We start from the raw sequence: 17710 nt of genomic DNA on the forward strand, positions 1-17710 counted from the left end.
AAAGAAGACAAGATCCTGACCACAGGCTCAACAGTCAACATTATGACAGATGGAGAAAAGACTGAGCTGTCAATGATTTCATCTTGCTTTGATCAACAATCACCACCCTTGGTATGAGCAGCCAGGAAATCAGGTGACATACTGTGTGGCAAAATACTGAAGAGCACTGATTATAAGTTTGAAGACTAAGGTGCACCTTATTCAGGCCATGGTCTTCTCAATCACCTGCTATGCATCAGAGAGCTGGACAATGAGTAAGGATGACAGAAGAAGAATCGATGCCTTTGAGTTGTGGTGCTGGAGAAGAGCACTGAATGAATATCCTGTGGACTGCCAAAAGAACAAACAGGTATGTCTTGGAGAGGGTGCGGCCAGAGTGCTCCTTGGAGGAAAGGATGGTAAAGCTTTGTCTTTCACACCTTGGACATGTAGCTAGGGGAGGCTATTCCTTGGAAAGGGACATCATGAGTGGAAAGATGGAGAATCAGCTAAGGAGAAGAAGACCCCCAGGGAGAAAGATTGACACTGTGACTTCAGCAATGGGCTCTAGCGTCCCAGAGAGGATGAGGATAGCACAGGACAGGGCAGGTCTCAGGCTGGCTGTTCATAGGTCGCTAGGAGTCATTCTCAACTCAACAGCACCTACTAACAACAAACAACATAATAGTTCCGAATTTAAGTCACATTTTGCGTGTAACTAAACCCTGGTGACACAAACACTTACTCACAAGGCTGCCAAATGAAAAGTTGATGATTCAAACCTAGCCAGTGGCTACAGAGGAGAAACCCGGATATCTGCTCCTGTCCAGTGCCTATAAAACCCTAAGGGCCAGTGTACTTTGTCACATGGCATTGCTATGAGTCTGAATTGACTCCACAGCACACTGCAGGAATAACAGGAAGTAGCAGAAGCAATGAAATACCTTGTGTTCTCATTTTTTAACTATGCAAACAGGATTTCCCAGCGCTTACAAATACAAGATACCAACTTGCTGATTAGGCTGTAGTGGAAATTTCCCCTTTAGGAAAGAGCCATATATGTAGAACCAAGGTTTTGATCAAAATATGCTAATAGGAAATATGGGTAATAGTAAAATATTGCAAGATTTGAAGATACTATTCTTCAAAAGAAGGGTAATTTTCCTCATGGATATTTGGTAAAGATTAGGGACTTTTGAATTTTCACAAATGATGTGAGTGGAGAAGACTAGGGGTGCTGCCCCACACCCTATAGTGCACAGGACAGTCCCCACCCCAGAGAGTGACCAGTGGTGGAGACCAGAGGTGCCGCCCCACACCCTACAGGGCACAGGGATGGTCCGCACCCCAGAGAGTGACCAGTGATGCAGACCAGGGGTGCTGCCCCACACCCTACAGGGCACAGGATGGCTCCCGATGCAAAGAATGACCCAGCCTGAAATGTGTCAAGTAGCTAGGTTAATAAAACCCTGATACAAAAAGAAAATAAAAACACAACAAGTAAAATTCCATTGATCTCAATAAGCGACTTCTTTCCAACTAATCTTTATAGCAAAGCTACAAAATGTAGGGGAGCTCTGGTGGCCTAGTGGCAAGGAGCTGCAACTACAATCCCAGAGGCACATGGTTCGAATCCACCAGATGCTCTGCCGGGAAAAGGAGGAACAATCTCCAGTACCAGTCAGATCTGATTTGACGGTACACTCACACACACACACACACACAAAATTAAAAAATGTATATAGTTATAATTCCTTTGACTATTTAATAATATCAATGTCATGGTAACTCAAGCCAGAGAAGGGTTTTTAAAACATAGATCTTTGTGGCTATAAGAACTTTTTTAAAAAAGCAGTATTTTCAATAATATCCCATCTTGTTTGAGAGAAGTTAGAGAAAAAATTTTCCAAGAATAAAATATTTCATGAAGACGAAGATTCTCTGATAAAAGTAAAATTGAGATTAAAAATTAAGCAAGAAATAAGGTGGTATAAAATTTCCAGTGGTTAGTTTGTCACTATTAATTAAAATAGGCATAAAATTAATACAGTAATTAGATTTGTTGTTGTTGTGTACCATCGAGTCAGAACCAACCCACAGCTGACCCTCCAGTGGGTTTTTAGAGGCAGTTAATTGCATAGGAGGAGATTGCCCATCCTTCTCCTCAGGGACAGCTGGTGGCCTCGAACTGCGTGCCTTTGGGACTGCAGCACAGCTTCTTGACATTAGGCCACCAGAGCTCCCCAGTAATTAGACAATGCATCTGTAATACTACACTTTCTTTCTTTGGCCTAGATCTCATGGCATCAAAATATTAGTTACTTGGAAGCTTTCATTTTTGAGAATTACTGAAAATATTTTAATGTCCAAACAGATCTGTTTCTTTAGATTTGAGAAGTCACTGTTCCACGTGCTTTTTGGTTAAGATGTGGAGAAGAACACATGACTAGAAAAGAAAGAATTTCTGTGTGCCTCTCCTTCCCAAGCTCCGCATGATCCCAGCTTACAGTGACCCCACGCCTGTCAGAGGAGACTCTTAAAGGTCTATGTTTCCAATACGCTGGAGCTGTCATCCTTTGCACTTACTTAAAATTATGATGTGATTTTAGATGTAACTTAAAATAACAATTAGCATTTTAGATGTAGCTTCAAATGAACAGCAACTCCTTGCAGTCTAGTTAGAACCAACTCATTGCTAACCTTCCAGCTGGATTCCAGAGGCTGTAAATCACGCTGGAGATCACCCATCTTTCTTCAGGGGAGCAGCTGGTGCAGATGTCCTCCCCATGGGCCATAAGGAATTCCTAGGGTGAGGTTGGGCCTCAAAAGATTTAAGTTGTTCAGTGGTAACCAAAGGTTGGAGGTTCTAGTCCATTCAGTGATACTGAAAGATCTGGCAAAGAGAAGGCAGAAATTCCTTCTTTTCTTAGTCATGTGTCCTTTTCCCACCTCTTTTTTCTCTCTTCCCTTCCCCCCCCCTTGTTGGATCCCACTGGCACAGGAGGAGATTGCCCCTCCTTCTCTAGCAGAACATCTGGTGGATTAGAACCACACGCCTTCGGGATTGCAGCACAGCTCCTACCTCTTTTAACTAAAGAGCATCTTTAACAATAACCTCTCAAATACAAAGAAACTATTAAATCTGTGCATTAGAAGCTTTTCAAGAATTATTATCAAATTAAAGCTTTCGGGTAACTAATATTCTGACACAGGGAACACTGGTAAGGAGTTTCATTGCAACTCAAAGGCTGGCAGTTCTAATCCACCAGCGGCTCCACAGGAGAAAGCTGGGCAATCTCCTCTCGTGTGATTTAGTCTCTGAAAATCCACTTGGAAGGTCAGATATGAGTTAATTCCAATTCAGCAGCACCTGATAACATTTTGACACAATGAGATCGAGGCGGGGGGGGGGGGAAGAGTTTTGCAATCCCAGAGTTAAGAGAGATTCTTCTGTACAAAGAGAAATAATCATGCAGACAACTCCTTAAACTTTAAGTTAAATATTCATTAAGTGAATTAGAATATATATACAATCCTCTTCCTTTGAAGAAGAAAAGAAGGCATTTATCTGAGGCTAAGAGTTTGCCCTACTTTGTGAAACCCAACAGCTGAAAATCTCAAAGTAGATTTTCATTTTTCTCAGGGGTAGTTGAATGACGTTTAAGGAATCTAACACAGGGGGGCAGCATTTCCATCTACTTCAGTACTGAAGTTTGTTTATAGTACTTCCTAGTCAGAAGTATGGAGAAAACAGACATTTCTGGAGTAACAAAAACAGCAAAAATTTCTTAAATTAAAAAACTACCAAAGAAACTCCCTACAGTAAAATCATTTTTGACAATGAGCATTGATACTTAAATGGGGAAATTCTCAGTTCACTTTTAATATCTGGTTAATTTCTTCTGTATTTTTGCTGTGTGCTGTCACACTGGGACTAATTTATAGGTGTTTCCTCCAGAAGGAAGAAACTTGGCACGACAGGAGACGGCCCATCAGTCTCCCGCGGAGCAGTTGGTGGATTTGACTTGCACGCCTTTGGGATTGTAGTGCCATCAAGTCAATGATGAATGAGAGATCTGAGCATCTGAGTCTGGCCCTGTCTGGCACCATCCTCACATTCGGCTCCAGCCCACTGTGTCAGTCACTGTGTTAATCCAGCTCATGGAGAGTCTTTCTCTGACTCTCCAAAGACCTTTCCCAGCATGATGACGATGTCTCTCTCCAAGTCACAGTTTACAGATTTTTCTTTTTAAATAGTTGAAGCTTCCTCAAACAGCTAGGCTGTCCATATCAATAACAACAGAAGAGTACAATGATAAATTTAAAAAAATAGTGAAATTGTATACAACATCAGCAAAAATATTTGTGAGCCTTTTCTTCCTAGTCTAAATGTAGAAGCTCTGTAGAAATTCATCCACCATGTGCCTGAAATGCTAAAGGCATGGTTTTCCGGCATCATTGCAACACTGATGTTAACATAGTACCAGAAATTGTCAGGCAGGAAATAGAAAGGCACATAGTAAATGATCAATAAAATAACAGCACTAAGTGTTACTAGTTTCACCGGTACGGCCCTCCCATCAGGATCTGGCGGCATCGTCGGCAGAGTTTTGCTGCTAACCCAAAGGCCATGCATGCCTTGCTGGTGGTTCAAATAAACTAGCGGCTGTGGTCTCAGAAAGCTGCTTGACGGTCAGTTCTGGGCCAGTTACAACTTGATAGCAATGAGTGAGAGAGAAGTAAATTTAGAAAATGTCCACCTCTTGTGCTGGCTCAGCCTGTACGTTGCTGCAGTTGTTTGCAAACAGTTGACATGCACAGCGACTGAATGAAAGGTTCAAGGTTCGAGTCCACCAAGAGGTAACTCAGAAAAAAGGCCTGAAAAACTCAGTCACTAGAACCCTACAGAACACAGCCTGCTCTGACACAAGTCTCCATGAGCAATTCTTTTTATTTTGCTTTTTTACCTCTCACCTGTTTAGACTTTACTCCTTGTTGTGGACATTAAATCCGTGAAGGGAGCTCATGTTTTTAGCGTCTATGTGTCAGTGGTTCCTCTGTCTACAAAACAGACCTGTAGATTCATCTTACAATGCAAATGAGTCAGCCAGAAGGCCTCAAAACAGCGGGCAGGCAAAGACCCGTCACAGCAGGGGTGAGGCCTCACCCTCAAGCAAACAAAGCCCAGCACTGTGTCTTCAGAGCTGACTCACTGGAGGTAACACCAATGTGTTAAGTGCAGAGCAGCACTCCAGAGGGCTTCCGGTGGCTGATGGCTCAGAAGAGAATCTCCAGGCCTTTCCTCTGAAGTGCCCCTGAGGGGAGTCAAACTGAGCAGAAAGGACACTGGGAGATGGTGCTAAAAAGCTGATGGCATTGGTGACACCCCCGTGGAAGGCAGCAGCGAAGCCCATCCCACTCACTCTGGTGCTCTGCAGGTTCTGAGACACAGGGCACACAGGGCTGTGCCCCCTCCTGATGTGGAATTTCGCCTCGCTTGCGAAGGAAAGAGCTGGGCACCTGTTCCATAAACATCAGGTCTAGGAAGCCCTACATTTCCCCATGAGCTGGGACTTAAACCACGGCCGCTAAGTTACAAACCTCTGTCCTCACACTGGTCCCAGGCTCTCGATTTCTCATGCTTTGATCTCCTGGTCATTTCGGAGGTTCTGGATGTAGGATAGACACCATTACCATCAGGTTTTGTTATGCCCCGTCCAGTCGGTTTTGACTCACAGCTGACTGACTCATGCAGCAGGTTCTCAGAGGTAGTAAATCACAAAGGAGGAGACTGCCTACCTTTCTCCCACAGAGCAGCTGGTAGGTTTGAACTGCCTGCCTTTGAACTGGCAGCACAGCTCCTTACCACTAGGTCAATAGAGCTCTGCATTCAACTCCTCCTAGTCCTCATGAAGTAGAAAGAATACTGGCACCTTTGATCTGAGCCCACTGCCATTAAGTCCATTCATGACTTGATACAGAGGCACCCTGTGGACAGAGCAGAACTGCTCTGCAGAGTCTCCAAGGCCACAGCTTACAGGAGTGGCCGGAAGAAGCCACCACGGAGCAGCTGGTGAGTTTGAATCTTCAGTCTTGCAATTTGCCGCTGAGCACTTTAACCACAGCACCATCAAGTTAAGGCCTCCTGCCACCCCTACAAGTTCAGTTGCTGTCTCTGTGGGCTCTGTAGGATCCAGGGTGCCCTGGTGATGGCACTGTAGGCATGGCGATCCCTGAGCTGTGTGACTGTCCCATTTTCTATCACGTACCATCCTCCCTCCTCGATGGCAGAGCCGAGCTTTGCACAGGGTAACTCCCTCATGGACAAAGGGCTATTCTATCCCATTCATGGCAGTTGCAAGGACTCTGTAGTCAGCAAATAAAGCAGTGCTGGCTGCTTCCCACCAATGATGGAAATCCCAGGGCTTGCTTCCTGGGGGAATCCATCGGTGGACAATTACAACCGAGAAGCTCCTGTCACTCCCCTCATAGCGACTTTCCCTTCCTGCAGGGTGTTTCTGGCACCTCAAGTGGACATAGGCTTCCAAACTGCTCCTGGATATATGGGTACGCACCCCTACACATGTGGTGAGTCCCACAGTGCTGTAAGCAGTTAACAGGCCAAGCTGCTAGCTCGAAAGGCTTGAGACCACTTAGAGGTACCTTTGAAGGAAGATCTGGCAATCTACTTTGGAAAATTCACCACTGAAAACCTTCTGGAACACAGTTCGCCTCTTAAACAGATGCGTCAACACGCAACAGACCTGACTCCAGGGTGTCTGGTTTGCTTTGGGCATTTTCTACGGGTATCAGAATGCTATCAGACTCACTTGCTCTGGGACATGATGTATGGAGGAATCCTTTGCTGGAGAAGTGCACAAGGTCTGCTGAGGTAGGGGCCACAAGGAGAGGAGATGGGCTGGCATAGGAGCCGCAATGGTGGCCTCAAGCATGCCACAGTCGGGAGGACGCTGCTGCCTCCCGTTTACAAAAGGCAACTCACTAGCTGGTAGCAAGCCAACATCACATGCGTAGTCCCTTCCTTCCGAGGACACGGACACCACCAAGGTCAGCAGGCAGCTGCTAAGTGAAACGGCAGGAGTTTGAACTCCCCCAGCAAGTCCACATAGACCAACCAGCACACGACAATAAAAAACAAGTGTTCCCTTGCTTTGTTCCAACTATTGCTTCATGGTCTATGTATGAGTTTCACATGAGCACAAAAAAGTGTTCTGGGATTCCCATTCTTCTCAGTTAGCCATAATTTGCTATGATCCATACAGTCAAATGCCTGTACATAGTCAGTAAAATAGAAGTAAATCGCTTTCTTGTATTCTCGGTTCCATCTGACATCAGCAATGATATCCCTTGTTCCACGGCCTCTTCTGAATCCAGCTGGAATTCCTGGGAGTTATCTGTTCATGTACTGTGCAAGTCTTCTCTTTCCTTTTTTTTTTTTTGAGTGAAGAAACATCACTATTTCTTTCCTAGAGGTACTGTTTTTCTACTGCATCAACATTGTTTCAGATTTAAAACAAAATGTTTAGAACTGATCACTTGGCCCTTTCTCTTCTTATCAGCTCCCAGTCCAAAATGCTTGCAATGACCAGCATCCTCTTGGACCTGCAGTTATTAAGTACAACACATTCACGTGTCAGCACAATATTCTTTGTGGCTTTGGCCTTCTAGAAAATTGGCTTTGTCTGCCTGCCACAGCCACTCTGCTTCTAATCATAGCGCCTCTTGCCTTGCACATACAAGGAATCCTTGCCTTCTTGTACTGGGTCACTGTGCGGCTGATGCTTGCTACACTTCTTACAGAAAGGCCTTCAGAGTTTGGGTCCATTGACCATCTCTGCAACATAAACTGGCACTTCAGAGTGCGTGCTCCTTGCCTCCAAGTCATTTTTAAATAATCTTTGGCAAAACTTTATTTGCATGTGATAATAAAGATATGATTCAATGATTTCCACATTCTGTTGGTTCATATTTTTTGGAATAGGAACAAATAAGGATCTTTTCCAGTTAGTTGGCCAGCTTAGTAAGCACATCTAGGACTGCATCTGTTTGTTGAAACATGATATTCCATTAATTCTTAGACCTTATATATATTTCCTGAACTGTTCATTTTTCTTTTTTACTGTTCAATATTTTTGACTATAGAATCAGTATTCCAACCCAAGGCTTGAATTGGTTCTTTCAGTTTGAGAAATGTTCATTATGATCTTCTCTTCTGGTTTTTTTAAACTCCTCGTATAGACAATACTCAAACAACAACTCATTGTCGTCAAATCAGAACTGACTCACAGCTGAGCTTCCAGTAGGTTTTCAGAAGCTGTAAATCACACAGGAGGAGATGGCCTGTCTTTCTCCTGCAAAGCAACTGATGGGTTCAAATCACATGCCTTTGGGTTCAAACTGCCTGCCTTTGGGATAGCAGGGCAATTTCTTACCCATTAGGTCACGACAGTTATAATTTTAGACAGAGTAAAATCTGTTCCATGTTTGTATTAAATAACAACTTTGCTTTGTCTTTTCTTAAAATTATACCTGTACCTTCCAAAGTAGTATTTTCAGTTTATTTGTTTATGGTACCATATGCTATTTTAAAATTTTTAAATTCAAGAAGTTCTCTGACAAATAGTCTCATAAAGTATCTCAATACTCTCCAGAACTATTAGTTAAGAAAGTCATCTTTTACTGTGTGCAATGAGCACAGTAATCATTGTAATTTAACTTTCTGAAAATATTTTGGCTTTTTCTTCCCTTAGAATAAGGTAACTAATAATAAAAATGCTTTTCTATAGCAAAATTATAGAGGATATTAGAATTTAAAAATCAATCTCTAAATTCTTAATACTATGCTGCCAAACATTTCAATGCATGGAAAACAGTTCCTGGCACTCAAGTCTCGGTAACACACGAAGACTAGAAGAACAGAATCCATGATTAAGGCTATGAAAAAACAAAGCCCTGTATTAGTCTGTTGTGTCATTTAAACCATAGACTTGGGTTCAATTTTCCAAAGCATTTAAAGGTGACAAAAAGATAAATTCTTCTTTGAATAAATATAAAATGATGGACCACCTTGTAATGTTATATGTAACTTCAAAATTAAAGTATGATTATATATTTTTACAAACCATGTGTACATATATTCACATACATACACACACACACACACACACATAAGAGCTCTGGTGAGTTAGAGGTAAAAAGTTGTGCTGCTAACCCAAAGGCTCCCAGTTTGAATCCACCAGGTGTTCTGCAGAAAAAAATCTGGGCAAACTCCTACCATGGGATTTACTGCCTCTGGAACAATGCTGGATGGTCAGTTATGAGCCAGTTCCAATTGGATGGTACATTATACAACCCTTGGTTGTATCCTTTGATGATGCACATTCTTTTTGATGTTAAACCACAAAATGTTCCCTTGTTCGTCTGGGAGAACACCTTAGTCAAGATAGAGGTTTCACATGAGAATGATTAAGTGTTCTGGGATTCCTATTCTTCTTAATGTTAGCCATAATTTGTTATCCCCATTGAGATGGACTGACATGGTGACTGCTTGGCCCTCCTCATGTCGATTCTCCATTGGGTTTCTGAGTTGTCAATCTTTATAGGAAGAGACTGCCCATCTTTCTCCTGAGGAACCTGGACACGCTTGGCCTTTGGGTTAAATGCATTGCAACACATTGCAGAGTATGCACCACAGCTCTTTAGGCTTGCCACAAATCTTCAAGCTGTAAATACTGCAGTCCCTAAAGCAAAATGAAAAAATGTGTACGAGGTTTCTGAGAGGTGCACATGCTTACCATGCTTGCTAATCAAGTCATAGCTCAAGCCCATCCAGAGGCATCACAAAAGAAAGGCCTGGCATTCATTCTCATAATTTTTTAAAAATTTAATTTACATATGATTTACAAAATCATTCCTTGAAAATCCTATTCAAGCAGTATTACTGTGACACACGTGGTGTGGTCATGAGTCAGACCTGACTAGATGGTTTATATACATACAGAAGCGCATGGATGGAGGACTGGATGGATGTGCGCATGCGTGTGTGCCCCTCCTTTCAAGAAATCAGATGTTCTTTCTTAGAGAAACATCATCCTCCTCCCTCCTGAGGTTGATAAAGTCCTCTTGGATCTTATCCTTGGGCAATCATCTCCTAGAGTGGACCGAATGAAGGGTTTGTTTTTATAATCAAGAAAACCTACAGGGCAGTGCTTTGTTATATCACAGGAGATCACGACGAATCAGAGTCAACTTGATGGCACCCAAGAACAGTAATAACCCAGATCCAATTTGTTATCACAAACAGCAAATCAGTATGTTCAAGACAGATTTGGTATGTTTTCATTGTTCTTAAAGGAAAGACTATTATGTGGGGGGAAAGATGAATAAATTCAACCCTCTAGAGGCCTGAACTCAATTCACATCCAATCACTTTGGTTAGGTACAAAACTCAGCAAATCAAGTTCCCCAAAGTGACGCTGCCAGAGCTGGGGTTGGGGAAGAAGAATGGCACTGGGGGTATTATTGAGATTTGATGCAATACCTTGTCACACTCAATTGTAATCATAAAAATGTTGAAATTAGCTGAGGGTGCAAGGGTATGAAGAATATTGGAATATCAGGAAGACCTCCTACTATTCAAAGTAACGGATTTGAAGGCCTCCTCCTATTCAAAGTAACAGTAATGACAGCTTGCCTGCTTGACTTGAAAGAATGACTGTAGATAGGAGAATGTTGATAAAAAGATGAAAATTACCACAATAATATCAATAGAGAGAAGAGGGCATACCAAGGGTGTTGCTGAGAAAACCGAGATCAGAGAAACCTGGCGTTCATCCCTGTCTTTTTATACATTAATCTCCTTGCTCCCTGAGGCAAGTCAGCAGGGCCCCTTCTAGCCCTGCAAAAACTGCAATGGAAGCATGCAGCCAGAAACTTGGGGAGGTGGGAGCAGAACACTCAAAATGGTACCCCAACATGAAACTCAGACAGCAGAAAAAATGAGATCATAAAACTGCAGAGAGACATCTCCTTTAATAAGGCAACTCTTCCCTGACACAGCGTATGGTCTTTGCCTTTAAAGCAGACAGTGGAGATTCAAAGTTAACAATTCCAACGTGCGCACCTGAAAACACTGGAAGCCAATCACGAGCTTTGGCATCCCAAGGGAAGGGAGGGGTTTGTGAATGCTTTGGGGTCTGCTTCTCTGCGAGGTACAGTACAATTTCCTATGACCGGAGAAGCCGAAGCAGCGGGCTGAGGCCTCCCTCTCTTGCTGAGTCAAATGAGCATAATTAGGGCTTCTAGCTAGAGGCCTGCTTTCGAATGTATCTTATTTATAACTTAGCATCACTGGCTCAGTGGATGCCTCACTGTCCATAATTATCATGCATGTGAGAATTTGGCAAAGCAACACTCTGCTATTAATGTCAGAGAATCTGATAGATGACCTCTAAATCAAAGACATTTCAGTCTGCCACAGATGCTTATTATACACACACACACACACACACACACACACACACCCCGTATGCACAAACACACGTGCTCTCAAGAGCGTGCACAACCACATCCACATTTTTGATAGAGCACCAATTCTCTACTGGGGAAATACAGAGAAGCCTTTAAGATGAGGAAAGAGGCTCTTTGATTTCCTGTGACTGGTGCTGTTTTATGACATCTCAGTTGCACTGTGTCATCTGCATAAAGCAGACAATCTGCATTATGCAAACGACACAGCCCTGCTTGCTGAAACTGAGGAGGGCCTGAAGCACTTGCTGCAGAAGGTCAAGGACTACAGCCTTCAATATGGATTGAAGCTCAATATCAAGAAAACAAAGATTCTCACCAATGGGCTGATTGGCAGCATCGTGATGGATGGTAAAGAGATTGAGATTGTTGACAGCTTTAGTTTGCTTGGCTCCACAATGAACACTCTTGGCCCCAGCAGCCAAGAAATGAAAAGATATATTGCATTGGGAAAGTCTGCTGTCAGAGACCTCTCCAAAGTCTGGAGACTAAGGTGCACCTGATACAGGCCATCTTTACAGTCACTTGCTATGCATCAGAGAGCTGAACAATGACTAGGGATGATAGAAGGAGAATTGATGCCTTTGAGCTGTGGTATTAGAGTACTGAATATACCATGGAATGCTAAGAGAACAAAGAGGTTCATCCTGGAAACAAGGGAGTTCCTTGGAGGCAAGGATTCTGAAGCTTCATCTGACATACTCTGGATATGTTGCCAGGAGGGACCAGTCCTTGGGGAGGGAACATCATGATTGGGAGGGTGGAGGGATAGCACAGGAGAGGAAGACCCTTGATGAGATGGATTGACTCAGTGACTGGGGAAATGGGAGTAGATAGATAGTAGATAGGATAAAACAGGGTTTAAGGGCTGTTGTACACAGGGTGGCTATGAGTCACAGGTGACTCGACTGCATATAACAACTACAACAACTGTTGCATTACCTGTGACGATGGTCCTGGAATAGAGAATATGATCACACTTTGATCATAGCGGTAATACTCTAAAAACCTGGTGTCTCCCATAAACCGCGCCAAGAGTGCTGCACCAGTCCTACTGAAGGGGACTCACGTCCATACAGAGCTCGGCATCGTGGAGCTGTGGACACGTCAACCCTGTGCACTTCCTTTTAGTTTTCTAGTCTGTACACAGATATTTTCCAATCACACCTGGACAAAGAGAAACTCACAGTGCCACCGTGGTGGGCGAGTACCTGAGCTGTGACGCGCTCTGGATGCTGGTCCTGGTGTCTGCCCTTCTCAGCTGCCTCCCCGGATGGTGGCTGCGTCATTTCTGTGCATAACAACCTGGGAAGTGTGTCTTCTCACTGTGTTCTGGTGTCAGCTGCGGCTTGCGCGTGGACCCCTGACGTGTGTCCAGCATTAGAATTCTGCCTTCTCCCCCTTTCCACAACTGCCCAGGGAGAACCTTTTCTCAGAAAACACTCAGCACAGGGTGAGCCTTCAGGCCCCGGACTCTGCATTCCTCTTTGTGCCCTGTGTGTGCTGGGGCGGACTTTTCCACAGAAAACGCCTGGCCATGGGTAATAAGCCCCCAGGCTCTGCAAGCAGGCATTCCACCCTTGTATCTGAGTCTGTAGGAGTGGGAAGGCTATCTACCCAGGCCTATGCATTCTGCACTGGGAATAAGCATTCTTTTCTGCACAGTACTTAGGGCACCCGGGGGGAAGCTGGATGCTGGTATGCAGGCCCTTTAGCTGAGTCTCTTTGGGGACATAACTCGGAAAATCTCCAGCAAGATTCTCAGGCACGAAATCCTGGCATCCTTCCCCTTTGCTTCAGGCCATGGGGCAAATGGGTGTTCAGAAACTACCCCAGAGTGTCCTTCGACACTAGAAATAGATCTCTTCACCTTTTCCTGAATATCCAGCAGGAAACCAGTACTCAGAAAATAATCCTAAAGGGAGTCACTCTGGCACTGGCATCAGGGGTACTTCCCCTTTCCCTAAGGGCTATGGGCAAAAACACACTCAGCAAGCACACCGGAGGGGGAAGGCCTCAGGTAGTGGACCCACACACTCCCTTCCTCTTCTCTCACCACTCTTCTGTCAGTTTGCTGAACGTGGTGGCCAGCTTGTTGTCACGATGCTGGAAGCTACACCACCAGTTCTCCAAATAAAAGCAAAGTCACTCATGGTGGACACGTTTCAGCAGAATTTCCAAAGACCAGACTGGAAAGCAGGACTGGCCCCCCACTTCTGAAATAATTAGCCCCTGAAACTCCCTTGAATGGCAGAACACTGACTAATATAGTCCCAGAAGATGAGGTCCTTAAGTTGGAAGTCATCCAAACTACGATCCAGGAGGAAAGAACTGTCTCAGCAAAGTGAAGTAGGCTTTAACGGCCCAGATGGAGTAAAGCTCTCTGCCCATGAAGGCCCTTCACTTGCTGACGTTGCTGGCGTGGAGTCAAATCCGACTCACTTAGACCATGTGTACAACAGAGAGAAATCTTGCCCCATCCTGTGCTACTCTCACAATCTCGGCTGTTCTTAAGCCCTTTGTTGCAATTCACTTTCTTGAGGGTCTTCCCTGTTTTGCTGATGTTCCCACCTTTCCAAGCATGATGTCTGTTTTCAAGGATTGGCCAATTCTCACAACATGCCCAAAGGATGTTATAGGAAGTCTCACCAACCTTGCTTCCAATGAGCATTCTGACTTGACTTCTTCCAAGGCAGCTTAGTGTGTTCTTTTTATAGTCCACGGTATAGTCAGTATTTTTCTCCAATGCCACGGTTCAAAGGAATCAACTCTTCCAATTTTTTTAAGTTTTCTCCATTGTCCAACTTCCACATGTGTATGATGCAAAAGAATATGACATAGCTTGGGCCAGGGACAACTTATTCTTTAGGTTGACATCCTTGCTCTTTAGTCCTTGAAAGCATCCCTTGACAGCATTGTTGCCCAATTAAATCTCTCTGATTGCTCTTGAGTCAAAACTGATTAATAACGAACCCTCCACTGAGTTTCTGAGACTGTAAATTTCACAAGAGGGAAACAGCATATCTTTCTCCTATGGAGCTACTGATGGATTCAAACAGCAGCACACCTCTCTACAGGCTAAAGACACAACTGAGTGAAAGACAGCTTTCAATCCCTTCACTGCTGTTTCAAGGGTGTTGATGGTGGATCAAAGTAAACGGAAATCCTTGACAACGCCAATCTTTTCTCCTTTGATGATAATGTCTATTGATCCAGCTGTGAGAATTTCTGTTTTCTTTATTTTATGTTGAAGTATAAGCACTTCTTTCAGAAAGTCCTCTTTCCTTCCAGTAAGCAAGGTAGACCATTTGCATAACAGAAGCTGTTGATGAGTCTTCCTCCAAGAATGGCATTCCTGCTCGCTCTTTTCTCTCCTTTTCTGCTCACAGCATGCCCTACGATTTAGATTCACCCCTGTATTCCTAGGGGTCTCTTTCCCCTCTTCCCTTTTCTTTATTTTTCACTTTAACTCTTTGGCACGGCCCACCTTTTACTAGCTACATCTGTCTTGCTGCTTTAATAAACCTTTTCCATTTGTTTTGCTAATTTTAAAAACAAGACTGATGTGAATGAAGAATAATGTGAAAAACAATGTGTATGGACTTTGTAAGCAAACCCATAAGAAGAATGGATATCCCATTCTTCTCAATGTTATCTGTAATTTATTATGATCCACACAGTCAAATGGCTTTGCATAATCAATAAAACACACATAAATACCTTTCTGGTATTCTCTGCTTTCAGCTCAGATCCATCTGAAGCCAGCAATGATAGCCTAGAACACTTAATTGTGCTCAGTCAGGACCTGTACATGAACCAAGAGGCAGTCCTAGGAAGAGAACAAAAGGATACTGCATGTTTTAAAATGAGGAAAAGTGGGTGCCAGAGTGCACAGTGCAGCGGTACTTTGGCCATACCTATTCAACCTATATATTAGGCAAGTAATCTGAGATTCTGGACCATATGAAAAAGAATGTGGCATCAAGAGTAGAGGAAGCGGCAGCAACTTGCATTATACAACCAGTACAACCTTGTTTACATAAAACAAAGATGGCATGACAAATTCACTGACGAATAGTGATGAATATCAAAGACCAATAAGGATTAAACCTCAACAGAAAAATCAAGATCCCTTACAACTGGACCAATAAGCAGCAGCATCATAAATAATAGAAAAGAGAGAAGCTGTTAAGGACTTCATTGTATGTGACGCCACATGCACCAACCATGGCAGCAGCAGTCAAGATAGCAAGAGCTATACTGCATCAGGCAGACAAGCTGTTAAGGACTTATTTTAAATGCAGAAGATGAAGGATGTCAATTTAATAATTAAAGTGTGCCTGACCCAGTCATGGTATTTTCAGTTATTTTGTATGCATGTGAAATTGAACAGTTAATAAAGGAAACTGAAGAATTGACACTTTAATGAACGGTGCTATTAAAAAATGCTGACTACCTGAAAAATAAATAATCATTAAATGTTAAAAAAAAATGCTGACTAATGCACACCCATGTTTATTGCAACTTTGTTCACAATAGCAAGGGGTTGGAAACAACCTAAGTGCTGATCAACAAACGAATGGATAGAGAAGCTGTGGTATATTCACAGAATGGAATACTATGCTGCATTGAAAAACAAGGAACTCATGTAATATTATTCAAAATGGGTGACTCTGGAGAACAATATGCTGAGTGAAATATCCCAGTCACAAAAGTACAAATATTGCACGGTGCCACTGTTGTAAAAGTGGACTGACCTTGGGGTTGGGGAGAGACTGAGTAAGATGGGTTCAACAATGTATACTACACTGAAACAGATGAGATAGAAAACTGTTTAAAAGGGATATGTGATTAGGTATTTCTGTCATGACAGGAGTCTAGAGCGATGGCTACATGGTGGAGTGGACCTGGGGGAGGTTTTGTAAAACAATGAAAGAATTTTACTTTTACTTTTCCAAGAGGGTAATGTTCTGTGGGGGAGGCTTGGGAGGGGAGAAATGTGCAATAATGAATGAATGGAAATCCAAAGCCTCTGTAAATTTTTACTGAAATTAAGAATACATTTAAATTTAAAAAAAATTAAGTTAGAGTAAGGAAGGCAATGGATTTATAAATGCTCATGCTAATAACACTATATTGTGGCATGGAGGAGGAATAGTGGAAATATATCCACATTTATAATATTCTTCTTACCAAAACTATTTATGGAAAATAGGTACTGCATTGGAACATGTATCTCTGGATTGGAAATGATCATGTTGTTAATATTTCTAGCCTTAAGCATAAAAGATTATACTGTTCAAAATTATTTGTTATATATTTGTTTAAATTTTTCCCTCTTTTAACTACTGGGATCTAGAGGGAAGAGAAAAGACCAGAGAATGGCCAAAATTATTGGGGCAGCTATTGTTGCCAGTTTAGGGCCTGTGTCAGGAAAAGGAAGTCTTACTCATAAACAGTGCCACCCAAAGGTAATAAAGGACATCAGAATTGCTTCCATTGTGGAAAGCTAGGCCACTTCAGTACATAGTGTCACCGATGAGAGCCACAGATAGGCAAGGGAGTAGAGAGGAAGCTCCCACTCACTTGCTTTAAGCGTGGATCTGAAGGACACTTGGCCAAGGGTGGCCCACATCAGGTCCTCGTGGCTGACAGGACTGACAGGCCCCAGCTCCCAGCTGGAAACAAAGGAAGACGCTTCAACAATTTAGATCCTCCCAGAAGAGTTGTGGGTGAGCATTAACACTACTGGTAAGTATATTCGTTTTCTCCTGGACACAAGAGCCTACTATGGTCCTAAAAGCCTTCTGAGGTCCCAACTCTTCTCACTATTTCTTTGTTGTTGGAATTGATGGAAAACCTCATAAGCAATTCCCTACTTCACCTCTGTCTTGCATATGGACTTCCATGCTGTAAAACAACCCAGTGGTAGATGGAATTTTCTCCAGGAATTAAGAACAACAAATGACAAAGTTGAACTTCTATATCTTGTGGTTCCTGACCTTTATACTATAATAGGAAAAGTGCTAGTCAATAGGCCTTTTATTTTAAGAACTACCTTTTTATTTTAAGAACTACCTTCTTCTGTAACTTGATTTGTGCCACTATTAGAACCTCCACTTGGAATATTATTGCTTTTTAATTTTTGACTCATGTATTTTTAACTTGTTAGTTAAATTTGTGT

The 17710-nt window shown here is 42.9% G+C and overlaps 1 pseudogene; it reads right to left on the minus strand.

Moving 5' to 3' along the window:
• Positions 1-7491: 7491 nt before the first annotated feature.
• On the minus strand, positions 7492-7832 carry LOC102845728 (annotated as a pseudogene).
• Positions 7833-17710: the final 9878 nt, after the last annotated feature.

This window comes from Elephantulus edwardii, unplaced genomic scaffold (genome assembly GCF_000299155.1).
Source record: "Elephantulus edwardii isolate Elephantulus edwardi_28Jun2011 unplaced genomic scaffold, EleEdw1.0 scaffold00115, whole genome shotgun sequence".
Classification (NCBI taxonomy): Eukaryota; Metazoa; Chordata; class Mammalia; order Macroscelidea; family Macroscelididae; genus Elephantulus; species Elephantulus edwardii.